The following is a 12594-nucleotide window of genomic DNA, read 5'->3' as shown; positions in this document are numbered from 1 at the left end:
GGTGGATCTGAAAGAGGACAAGTTAACGTTGGACGCAAATGTATTTGCGTCTTCATAACTGGTACAGGAGGGAAGTTACATGCACTTTAAGCTGGTACATGGAGTCGGTGGGGTACGCGCTAGGGAACATAACATGACCAAAAATTTATATTTCCTCATTCCCTCCTTGTTCCCTACGGACCCTTCATGAAATATCGATCCTCATGAATCGATCAGTTTGTTCTTGCAACGTCATTTGTTCTTCTTTCTTTCGTTTACGTTTTGAGAGAAAACTGGAGTGTTCAATACATGACGTGGCACACAGTCCACAAATCGCTGGCCCACACTGCAGGCACAGGCAGCAGCTGAATACTAGGACTAGGCCAATGCCTAGGAAGGATAGGATCTTCCATCCCCAAGCTGTTAACGTTGTCCAGAACCAACCGGACCAAGTCCAGGTGCCTGGATTCTGATGTATCTGATTTGCAATTTTATGGAGACGGGTGATAGCTTGATATACAGATGGTGCGTTTTGTGGTATGAAAACACAGCAACTTGACCCGATGACCTTACAGGCTCCACCTCTATCTGCCAAGATGACGTCAATAACAAGACGATTCTGAAGGACAACAACCCGCATGGCGGACTGCTCTTCTGTTAAGTTACCTAAGGCGGAGGCAGTTTCATTCACTACTGCTTCAAGTGTTCTAGTTAATCTGCGTATTAATTTACTATTCTGAACAGGTCCTAAAAAGAAAAAGAATCCTTTATTAAAGTCGGTGTACTGTTCCCATGCCGTTTCTGTGTAGTCGACAAGTGGGATATCTCTTCTGTGTCTATTCTTTACTAGATTAGTATTTCTGTGGTAATCAGGAGGAGCTAGAAAAACAGGTGGCAGAAGGAATGCAATGTAACAGGTACCATCCCAATCTGGAGGTAGACGTATGTATGCGGTATGACCACAAACAAAGTAAGAATGACTGATAGCTTTAAAGGACGATTTTCCATGATCACTGAATTCGACCACAGTAGTGCATTTACTATGACCTAAGTGTACTGAACCTTTCTTCTTGATACATAATTCACCAGTGACTGGCAATACTGACATAATGGGTAAAACTGGTGTGGCTTCGGACTCGACAGTAAGAATCATAAGGCTAATTGTATAATTACCTAATCCATATACTTCATTTTCTAGATCAGTTCCTATTCTAGTGGGGAGTCCCTCCTTATCTGGGTAACAGACGTCGAGCAGGACTAAGTTCAGATTTCCCCAAACCCAGCCCCCATCGAAAACAGCAATGTCAGGATCTAAGGAATTAATTATTTTAAACCATGCTCCGCAGGAGCCATTGTGAGTGAACGGATACGGAAAGAGGGGCAGGGCTCCCTTGTAATTCTGGTAGGGAGGGAGTCGGCCACATATCCAGCAATTTGTAGCATTGTTAGTTTGATGAGAATGATGTAGCATACTAATGAATGTATTGTTGCGCAGCGCAAGTCTGTAGGAAAGCTCGTGTGGAGGTAACTCACTAAAAGTGTGTTCAGCAGATACATTATAGGCAGAATGTTCACGCTTGAAAATGGGGTAATATATAGGTAACAGGATGCTAGCAACAATGATTAGAATACTGAGAATAAACATGATTAATAGTGTCACTATACAGTGACTACGAAGTGATTTACAATATGTACGTTTCTTGGCCTCTCTCTCTCTCTCTCTATCTCGATCTAGGGGATACATGTCAGAAACTATTTAACCGATTCACCTAGGGGAGGACTTAAACAATTAAACTGTCTGACTTGCTAGATCGTAATTTCATGCGATAACTTTCTTGAGGAGTCTTTTCTCGTTCAGATTCTGTAAAGTCTTTTTGTTCGACACAGTCTTTGGTGGGGGTGGACGAGTCTCGATCAGGTTTCAGTCCAGAGAATTTTTTTATATGACTCGTGTGGACCCACCCCTTTCTTCCTTCTATTTTCACGGCCGTCCTTGTTGTTAGAAGAACGGTCTTCGGGGACTTCCAGCGGGGCTCCAGCGGACTCTTTCTGTCGAAGTTGCGGACGAGCACAACGTCACCAGGACGGACGTCGTGTGGCTTTACATCAGTGTTGTCAGGGAAGGCTGCGGCAACCTGTGAACGACATGATTGGAGTGCAGACATCAAGGAGGCAAGGTAATCTGTCAACATGTTACAATCAACATCAGTAATCTTTTTCGGAATGGGCGTCCCCCACATATTCGGTGGTCTGCCAAAGACCACCTCGTACGGGGATAGCCCTGATCTCGAATGGGCGACCATTCTCATGTAGAATAGTGCCACTGGCAGGGCTATTATCCAGTCGACCCCTTTCTCCTGACATATTTTGGCAAGGCGGATCTTTAGTGTCTGGTTATGCCTCTCTACGAGGCCTGCGGCTTCGGGATGTCGGACACAATGGAACTTCCACTGGTATCCCAGTAATAAGGAAACTTCTTTCATTAATGCAGATGAGAATGGCTGACCGTTATCTGAGTACACGACACGAGGCAGGCCGTATCGTGGGAAAAATTCACGAACCAGCTGCTTGGCAGTGGTCGGAGCAGTGTAATCTGGGACTGGGTATGCTTCGGTCCAGCGGGACAGAGCACAGACAACTACGAGAACATATTTAAATCCTCGACAACGGTCCATCTGGATATAATCCATCTGGAGGACTTCAAAAGGGTGATCGGGAGGATGAAATCCACCTTGCTCTACAGGGACGCTTTTTCCTGGATTGAACTGACAACAGATCATGCAAGTGCGCACTTTCTGTTTTGCGGCTGCTCGTAAGTGTTTATTATTCCAGAGATTTTGTAGACTGTCTAACATCGCTTTCTCTCCTAGATGTGCAGGACTATGTGCTGTATTTATCATGACTTGAACCATAGAGTCAGGGAGAAACCATGTAGATTTTCCCTTCGTCATCCAACCTTGATCTGTCTGGATCCCTCCTAGTTCAATCCATTTCTTTATTTCTTCTGGAGTAGCATGTGTCTGAATATCGATAACATCTAGTGCGGGATCCCTGACTGTCATACAATTTGTCTGTTCAGTTGTCTTTGTCGTATCAGTTGTCTGAGTGTGGGTCAGTGCTGTATGTTTTGCTGTCTGGTCTGCCAGGTCGTTACCCTGGGAAACAGAATCTGTGACTTTAGTATGTGCTTTACACTTCATAACGGATATGGCTGAAGGCAGATGTATTGCTTCTAACAATGCTTGAATGAGGGGACCGTGTTTAATCTTGGCACCATGAGAGGTCAGAAAACCTCGTTCTTGCCAGAGCATGCCGAAGTCGTGTACGACTCCGAACGCATAACGGGAATCAGTGTATATGTTGACATTTCTGTTCTTGGCTAGAATACAGGCTCGGGTCAGAGCGATGAGCTCTGCCGCTTGAGCAGACAGTGTATCAATACGATGTGTTTCTTTAACTTCAGTTTCAGTGGTCACGGCATACGCGGCCACCAACTCCCCTGTACTTGTTCTCATGCATGAACCGTCCACATAAAGTGTCAGGTCTGGATTTGTCAATGGAACATCTGTTAAATCTCGTCGGGGCTTTGTTACTGCATTAATGATCTCTATGCAATCATGCGGAACTGGATCTGTCATAACTGTAGGTAACAGTGTTGCTGGGTTCAAGATACTGCAACGTCTGATTTCTATGTGTGGCTGGAATAATGTCAATTCATAACCTGTCAGACGTGCTATAGTCAAGTGTTGAGTTTGGGTTCTGTTTAAAAGAGCCTCTACAGAATGTGGAACTTGTACTGTTAACTGATGACCTAGAACAATTGAATCGCTCTGTCTGATTGCTAACGCTGTTGCTGCTACTGACTTTAAGCACGCAGGGAGTGCCTGGGCTACTGAGTCCAATGTACTTGAAAAATAAGCACAAGGCTTATGTGAACCTGCTTGGTCTTGAGTGAGGACAGACAATGCTGTACCGTCACGTTCTGTAACAAAAAGTGTGAACGGTTTGCTGTAACATGGTGTCGCTAAAACTGGTGCTTGGCATAATGCTTTCTTTAATTCCTCAAAGGCTTGTGTGTGTTCCTGAGTCCAAGGGAGGGCAGGCGAAGTTGCTGCCTCCTGCGTCGTTAACTGGATGAGTGGTTTAGCTAGAAATGCATATTGAGGAATCCATTGTCTGCAGTACGAGGTGAGGCCTATAAAGGCCCGCACTTACTTTTGTGTCTGGGGTCGTGGCATATTTACAATTAACTGAATGCGATCGGGAGTGAGCTGTCTCCCCACTTTGGACAGCAAGTGACCCAAGTACACAACTTGCTGAACACAGAATTGTAGCTTCGAAGGAGACACCTTGTGTCCCTTGTCGGCCAGGAAATGTAAAACTGTCAATGATGCTTGTTCACATTCGGGCTCACTTCGTGCGGTGATCAGTAGATCATCGACGTATTGCAGTAAAGCGGTGTTAACTGGCATTTGAACACAATCTAGTTGTCTTTTCAGTGCTTGACTATAGATGCTGGGGCTTTCTGTGAATCCTTGAGGTGCGCGGGAAAATTTGAAACTTCGTCCATTTAAACTGAATCCGAAGAGATATTGGCTCTCCGGATCAATAGGTACACTGAAGAAAGCGTTCTTGAGGTCAATTACAGTAAAGAACGCTGCTTCTGAATCAATAGCAGTCAATAGGGAAGAGATATCGGGGACCACAGGGAACTGCGGTACGATGCACTTGTTCAGCTCTCGAAGATCAATCACCAGCCGATATACTGGCGGTGCATTGGGGTCTGTACGTTTAAGAATTGGAATGATGGGTGAATTACAGATATTGGAGTCGGTCTCTACGACCACTCCCTGGGCAATAAGCTCTTCAATGATTTTCAGTAAAGCCACTACAGCATCGGGTGGTAACTTGTATTGTCTGATTCTGGGTAGAACAACTCCTGTCTTGAGTGTAACACGATATGGAGTGATATGCATACAACCTACATCAGCTGGGCCTTTTGCCCATAAGTGATCTGGTACATTTTTCAATCTGACATCAAATTCTCTTAAAACATAATGACCCTTGAAATCCCGTAGAAAGAGTCTAACTCCCTCCGGGGAACAGCATATTATAGCTCCTAGAGCCTTCAGTGTTTTAATTCCTAACAGATTTTCTGGGCATGATTTCGTAAGTAACAAGTCTGTAACTCGTGATAATGGACCCACAGCCAATGGTACTGGTTCTGATACTTCATTTACAATAGGCTGTCCTGAAAAACCAAGGGAAACATTCTGTGAGCCTGAGAGGGGTGCCCCTGGGACTTCATTGTGACTGATTGTAGTGCGACTTGCCCCTGTGTCAATTAAAAACTTTCTGTCTTTTCCCAATACGTGACTATGTACATAAGGACCTTCTTGATCTACAGGAATTTCAATAAGAGGCAAACCACCTTCCCTCTCTAGGCTGTTTCATGTGTATCGGGGGTAATCTGGATATGCAGATTGGGCATACTGGTACATCTGTTGTGAGACTTGCTGAGTCGCGGCAATGGGCTGTGGCTGTGGTACTGCTACTGTCTGTGCTGTGTGGGATGGAGCATGCATAGGCTGTGTATTCTGCATCGGCTGTACATTTTGTGAGGTCTGTTGCTGGACCTGATCTTGTCTAGGCGGATGCGGTCTTTCTTTAGTTTTACCTGTTGAGATGTTGTGTTTCAGGACTGGGCATTCATGTACATAGTGACCTGGCTGCTTGCAATAATTACATGTCCCTTTAACGGGAGCTGTATTGTGATTTGTCTGGGCCCCACCCTTTCTCTGACCGTCGGCTGGGACCGTCTGAGCTACTAACATTTTCATTTTCGTGTCCTTCATACGCTTCTGTTCCTGATCTTGTTCTTCCCTAATTCTGTTTTGATGATATTGTAACATTTGTAACATCTGGGATGGCGTATTTGCCTGCCAAGTACTTTCAACTTTATACACTCTATTTTTAACTAATGGTAGGGAATTCTCGACTAATTTTGATACGAAAAGGTGTGGATATGACTCGCTGCTTGGTTGTAGGCCACTATTTATAATGAAACATTTCTCGAATCTTGAATAGAAGTCACTAGTATCTTCATCTTGTTTCTGTTTACAGGACGAGATTGCATCCCAATCTTCCTTTCTAGTTGTCAATAATCTTGGCAAAACCTGTACTATTAATCCGGGCAATGCTTTAGTCCTATCCCCAAGGCCTACCCCTGGGATTCGTTTGCTTTCTTTGTCTTCTATTTCTGCCCATGCTATCTTTGTCTCTCCCACCTCCCAATCCTTTTCCTTTAATTTCTCGTAAATGCCCGTGGGCAACAGTACTTTTAATATTTTCATAATATCATCATACGTGTAATCCCCCATTAACAACATGTCTTTAAGCTCTCTGTGAAAACCTGCAGGGTCTTTATCATGACACGGAACTAGTTTCTTCATTTCTAACAGTTCTAACTTAGTCAGTGGTGTGTGAACATACACACGCTTCAAGACTTGATCCGCACCCATAACTGGGTGTACTTCTCGTAAGGGGTTCTGACTTTCAATGCCACTCAGGCATTGCATGTGATACGTTTTTCTTTCTGGAGGCGGGGCGGGAACATATTCAGAACTTATGAAGGTGTTATATTTACGTCGTTGTTCTAGAATTATTTGTATTAACTTGGTACTGAAACCTCTCCATCTATCCATGAGTAGTGCTTCTAATGTTTCGTGTAAGGGACCTGGATCGGAATGGTTGTTTCTGAACTTGATGAGGAGGTGCTGAATCATGTATACACCTGCTAATTTCTGCTCGTCTGGGGAAAGGTTCAAGAATGTCTGTGCTAACGTATCGTCATTATATATGTCTGGGTTTTCGGCCCATAACACGGCTGACCGGGCTAGTTCCTGTTCATCCATAGAATTGAGTACATGGTACCCCATTCGGTCTCGAAGCCTTTTATCAGTTTCCTGGAACTGATGTTCAGAAGAATTCGGGTTTGTTAAAGCAGAGAGAAAAACTCTCTTGTTTTCCGGACGGATGCCTTTCCTAAGGTAGTTTCCCTTACCTACATACGCTATAGTATCTGTAGTCCTTCCTTGTTCTGTAAGTTCTTCTTCCTCCTCGGAGGAAGCTTTATCATTCCCTTTCTGATGTGCCGTTATCACTGCCCTTCTAATTTTCTGGTACATACTGGCTATGCAAGCCCCCTTGTCATGTTTTCCTTCAGCTATATTTTGACCCCACTTTGTTAGTCCATCTAATTCACTTTGATCTGTCTCGGGCCTGTCTCGTTCTCTTATTAGACAATTTATGAAAAATCGTAATATCTGTGCTTGAATGTCAACTTTCTGTTTATCCATGGCATCCTTGATGCTGTCAGGGTCTTTCCCTGTCTGTATAAACTCGTATATTCTATCGAGACGCTCCTTCATTCCTACATAGCATAGCAAGATATCAGTGGCAGATCTTAATCGTAGTGATGCCAATATCATTAGATCGTTATTTCCGGGTACTGGATCATATCTGCAAACTGACATGTTTTCCTTTAATGCGTCAAGACGGGGAGACTGGAACACGAACGGATTCTGCGTGTCCCTTAAATTGAATCTGTGTGTTAATGGCGGGGTCTGAGGACCCGCAGTCGCACCTCCTGAGGCGGATGCTTGGGCATTATCTCTCCGCGGAGTCTGTATCTGAACTTGAATTTGTCGTTTAGTAGGATCAGGTAGGACCTGTTTCGGTAAGTCAATCTTGAGTGCGGGAAGTGGCGGAGCTGGCGGAACAGGGGAGGTCTGTCGCGGTACTGGCGGAACATGATCTGGGGGCGTAGTGCCACCCCCATCCCTGTCAGTAGGCAGGGCACGAACAGGCAGATTGGCGTAAGCTGGTGCTACATCCTCTAAATATGAATTTAAGAATACGTCTTTAGTAGTTTTATGCATTACTTTAGTTGGAACTAATGGTGGCGGTAAATTTATCGGTAATTCTGATAGGGCCTCAGGTGTACCTTCGGCCGCGAGATACATTCCGTTTACAAGATTGTTTCGGGCACGATCTATTTGTTCTGTTTTTACTCGGATCCCTTCAATAACTAATTCATTTTCTTGAGCCTTTTCTGATTCTTTAAGTCTGTCTTCTCTACGGAGTGCTTTCTCAGCACGCTTATGTGATTCCTTACGCCAGAATTCTATGGCGTCTTTCTGGGATTGTCTAGCTTTCTTTTTCCATAATGCTTCTTCTACCTTCATGATGCACTCGGCATCCCATGTTCCGGTAACAGGCCATCTGTGTCTTTCGTCTAGGTGCTTGGTGTAATCGGCCCATAAATCTAAATACAATATGGCATCTAAGCCATGCTTGTGGTACATAAAGTTACCTGGAGTGTCCCTAGGGGGAATAGGAATTTCTTCCTCCAGTATCCCTTTCCTAGTTCCTATCTGTTTTAACTTGTTGAAAAACGGCATTATGCTTACTTATTACTGAATGCTCGATCCTTACTACTTAATACTGGTTACAACTTAATTGATTACAAGAAACACAATAATGCACATTAAACGGTCACATTCATACCACGACATTAATCACATGAAAACATTTGAGACATAGATGACTACCCCCCTATACTGGATGTACTGCTCAACAGTACAGATACACTGGTGTAACAGTGCAGAAATTCGGAATACTAGATATACTGCTAAACAGTACAGATACACTGCCTAAAAACAGTGCAGACCGGACTTGCGTACCCAAACCCGTCTAGATACGACCCAGCAATGGTACTCACCGGGAAGCACGGAAACAGAAAGCCTCGGAAAACTCGACTGGACTCGACTCGGTACTTCGGAAAACTTCGGAAAACCTCGGTAACCTTCGGAAAACTTCGGAAACCTGGTGGGCCTCTTGACACCTCGGACCTTGCTTCTTTCGGCTAGGCTCTGGTCGGGATCCTCCGCACTCCTCACCGCCTCGTCTGGGCACTGATCGCAGTCTTCGTCACCTCCTTGGGTCAGAGGGAGATGCAGGAAATCCTGCCGGTACGCGTAGGTTCCGTCTAACTGACGGCAGGGGACAGAGCTTGCAATGCGCCAACCGGCGCGTGAGGTGGGGGAGGGGTCCCTGTTCGGGCGCCAAAATGACGTAAATAATTAATTTACTCTCTTAATTTCTATGCAGGTAAGTACTTAATCAATAATAACTCAGATCGGATGAAAAAAGACAGAGTCCGTGGTGTTAGAGTTTCTAAGGGTTTTATTCCTCATAAAGGAATGGTCAAGACCAGGATATCATGTTCTGACCACCACAGGGGTGTCAGAAGGGATAGAGCAAACTTTATTGACATTACATAGCTTATATACTTGTTTTATACCATAAGAAGTAATGTAAGAGGCGTAACAGCTGAGAGAAGACAAGATAACAGTATGCACGTGTTACTAGTACGTAATCAAGAGGCGTAAACTAGGCGTGAATCAGAGGTGTGTGCTAGAAACGTCACTGATAGGTGACGCAAGTGGGTGGCACCAAGGGGTGGTGCTAACAGAATTGTTGCAGTGTCAGCAGAAATCGGAAGCTTGGATGCGCGCGCAGCTGCATGACGTGTGATTGACGGGGTGCAGGGGACTTGACATTTACACTGACGGAAAGAGACAGAAGTCTGGCATGTCAGATCAACTTGTACTTTTACCGTATCTGATATCTGATGTTTAGGAACCATACTATCTGGGCGGAAAGGTCTCTAGGGCAGAAGCTATTCTATGCTAACTGTGGATGCGTGTATAAGCGCCTAAGTGTCTACATGAGAAGCGTGGGGCACGGGGCCTTCCATGGAAGCATGGTAACAGAGGCTATGAATTACTTGCATTGAGACAGGTCGGCCCTTTGGCTCAGCAGCTGGAGAGGATGTTTACTGGAGCTAGTAGGCAGGAATGCATTCTCGAGGAGCGGAACAGATAACTCGAAGGTTATAGTCAGTCTTGGCAGAAAGCAGGCTGAGCTGAGCGCGAGGGGCCGCGCTGAAAGTAAGTCAGAGTTCACGGGTACAGAGGTAGCCTGGGCAGAGGCTGTCAGAGTCAGGAGCCAGGAAAGAGGCTCGATGGCAGAAATTCAGGGCCTACTCTGTCAGAGCAGGAAAAACATGTAAAGTGTACTACAAAAAGACGGTGGCATAACATACTTAGGAACGGACTATATAATCCATTCAGGGTGGATCTGAAAGAGGACAAGTTAACGTTGGACGCAAATGTATTTGCGTCTTCATAACTGGTACAGGAGGGAAGTTACATGCACTTTAAGCTGGTACATGGAGTCGGTGGGGTACGCGCTAGGGAACATAACATGACCAAAAATTTATATTTCCTCACTTCTGACAAAACTTTAAGTCCATTTTGTCTCTGAGTTCTTTTAGAATCTCAGCTAAAAATTGGCAGTGCATATAATATCTGAATAAGTAACAAACTTCAGTTTCAACTGCAAATTAATTTTCCCAATTCTGTCTTCAAGCTCGTATAATATTCTTCTAGCACTCGTGGTGTTTTATGTGTTTTTTGGGGGGTGCTTAAAAAGTCCCTTTTATTAATGAAATGGGTTACATTCAGTCTTGTGATATTTTTGGTTTCCAATAAGTAGATTGTTAATTTTATGTAACCTCATTTTCTAATGCTCCATTCAAGAGATGTTTCCACTATGAAATGCAGAGCAAGGGGAAAGAGCACAAGTGATAGAGCGAGTGAGTGAGAAGGGGTGTTGAGGAAGGAGAGAATGAAACAAAGACAGAGTGAGTGAACGGCAGGTAGGCCTAGAAGAGGAGACTAGAAGTGAAGGCGACATACTTTTCCCTGCTTTTGACCTCCCACCCATCCCAAACCGACCACAAACGTACCATCTATGCAACGTTGGTATGCAGAAATTCACGCCTCAGCCAGTGAGGGTAAGTCCCAGGCCAGGGGCTAGAGAGCAAAAGACTGCATGTGCTCAGACGTTCCCTGCTAGGGACAGTTGATCTGAAACAAGGTCTGCTCTCTTGTATCCAGAAAGGATCTAGAAATCCTGCATGAATCTGCAAGGCACAATGACAGCATACATTTGCATAATATGCCCCACCTTCTGCCTTCCTACTTCCTGTGCAGTAGTTGTTTGTATAGAGAGAGAGGTCGCAGGCAATGTAATTTTGTGAGTAGGATACAGGACCCTAAATAGCTGGTGAGAGGTATGAGGTATTCTAAAAGCATAAAAATTGTACACCTGTGAAATGAAATGCTTTCACATGTGATCTTCTGTGTTTATTGTCCTGTGCATAAAGTTGCACCTTGTGTTTGAAGGTTTAAATTATTTCAGGCTTGCATGGAGGCAGAAATTTCTGAGTGACTTTTATACATTTCTTAAGACTCTGCACTGTCAGGATGGCCGAGTGGTCTAAGGCGCTGTGTTTAGGCCGCAGTCTCCTCTGGAGGCGTGGGTTCGAATCCCACTTCTGACATGACTTTTGGAGATGTAATCTCCTTTTTCAGGTTAACATCTGATGGAAGTTGCATCTGTTGGTCTTCACCTGGGATGTGATTCCGTCCTCATCTAGTCAAGAGAGCTGGGGTTTCTCATATATTTCGGTTGTATAAAGTCTTGCTGACAAAGTGCAGTCCTTACTATATGAGCATAGGACCCATGTAAGAGCTCATCTGGAAGAGTCATGCTCTTGTATGCCCTGGCCAGACAGGCCATGCAAATATGGAAGAATGCCTAGCATCTGGTAGACAGTTGGACTCCAGCACACTTACGGCAATTTCCTCAGGGCTGTGATCAGGGGCTGCTTAGATTTGCGTATTCCACCCTATGTTGTGACATTGAAATTCCTTGTTGAATTTGCTTTAGCTAGCCAAGAGGTGGCTGTTGACTCAATTTCAAAGCAGCTTTGGGCCTTTCAAGTGGCTGGTTAATAGCACTTTCTCTTTGTACGCCTTAAAGGTCTAAAGAGTTCTTCATAGGTACTGCTCTCTATGGATTGTTCAAAGATCTGTTGGAAGTACTTATAATAGGATAAATAAATTGAGGGCATGCCTTTTCGGTACCCCACTTGCATGGCTGTCTGGCCTGTGGAAGGGTCCACAAATGCAAGTCAGGATGGCCGAGTGGTCTAAGGCGCTGCGTTCAGGTCGCAGTCTCTTCTGGAGGCGTGGGTTCAAATCCCACTTCTGACAATTGTGTGTTTACTCTACTTTTTTCTTGGGAGAGAAAAAATCAGATCATTTCCCTCACATGGGCTTATATGGTTGTCTACTGGGAAAAGTGCAGTGAGTTTTTTTCTTGCTCTAGCCACTCCTGACCTAAGTTGTGTGCTTTTTTTGGTTCACAATATCTTTCCCTCTCTGTAGATGATCAAGCAAATGTGGTCAGGATGGCCGAGTGGTCTAAGGCGCTGCGTTAAGGCCGCAGTCTCACCTGGAGGCGTGGGTTCGAATCCCACTTCTGACAAAACTTTAAGTCCATTTTGTCTCTGAGTTCTTTTAGAATCTCAGCTAAAAATTGGCAGTGCATATAATATCTGAATAAGTAACAAACTTCAGTTTCAACTGCAAATTAATTTGCCCAATTCTGTCTTCAAGCTCGTATAATATTCTTCTAGCACTC

The 12594-nt window shown here is 44.5% G+C and overlaps 3 non-coding genes across 3 annotated transcripts; all 3 read left to right on the top strand.

Annotated features, from left to right (window-relative positions):
• Positions 1–11366: 11366 nt before the first annotated feature.
• TRNAL-UAG (transfer RNA leucine (anticodon UAG)) lies at positions 11367–11449 on the top strand. Its single transcript has one exon. It is a non-coding gene; the product is annotated as a tRNA-Leu (tRNA).
• A 632-nt stretch (positions 11450–12081) lies between these two features.
• TRNAL-CAG (transfer RNA leucine (anticodon CAG)) lies at positions 12082–12164 on the top strand. The gene has a single exon. It is a non-coding gene; the product is annotated as a tRNA-Leu (tRNA).
• Positions 12165–12355: 191 nt separating this feature from the next.
• On the top strand, positions 12356–12438 carry TRNAL-AAG (transfer RNA leucine (anticodon AAG)). The gene has a single exon. It is a non-coding gene; the product is annotated as a tRNA-Leu (tRNA).
• Positions 12439–12594: the final 156 nt, after the last annotated feature.

The sequence above is a fragment of the Lissotriton vulgaris genome, chromosome 8, assembly GCF_964263255.1.
Source record: "Lissotriton vulgaris chromosome 8, aLisVul1.2, whole genome shotgun sequence".
Taxonomy (NCBI): Eukaryota; Metazoa; Chordata; class Amphibia; order Caudata; family Salamandridae; genus Lissotriton; species Lissotriton vulgaris.
This window is presented reverse-complemented; position numbering and strand designations above follow the sequence as displayed.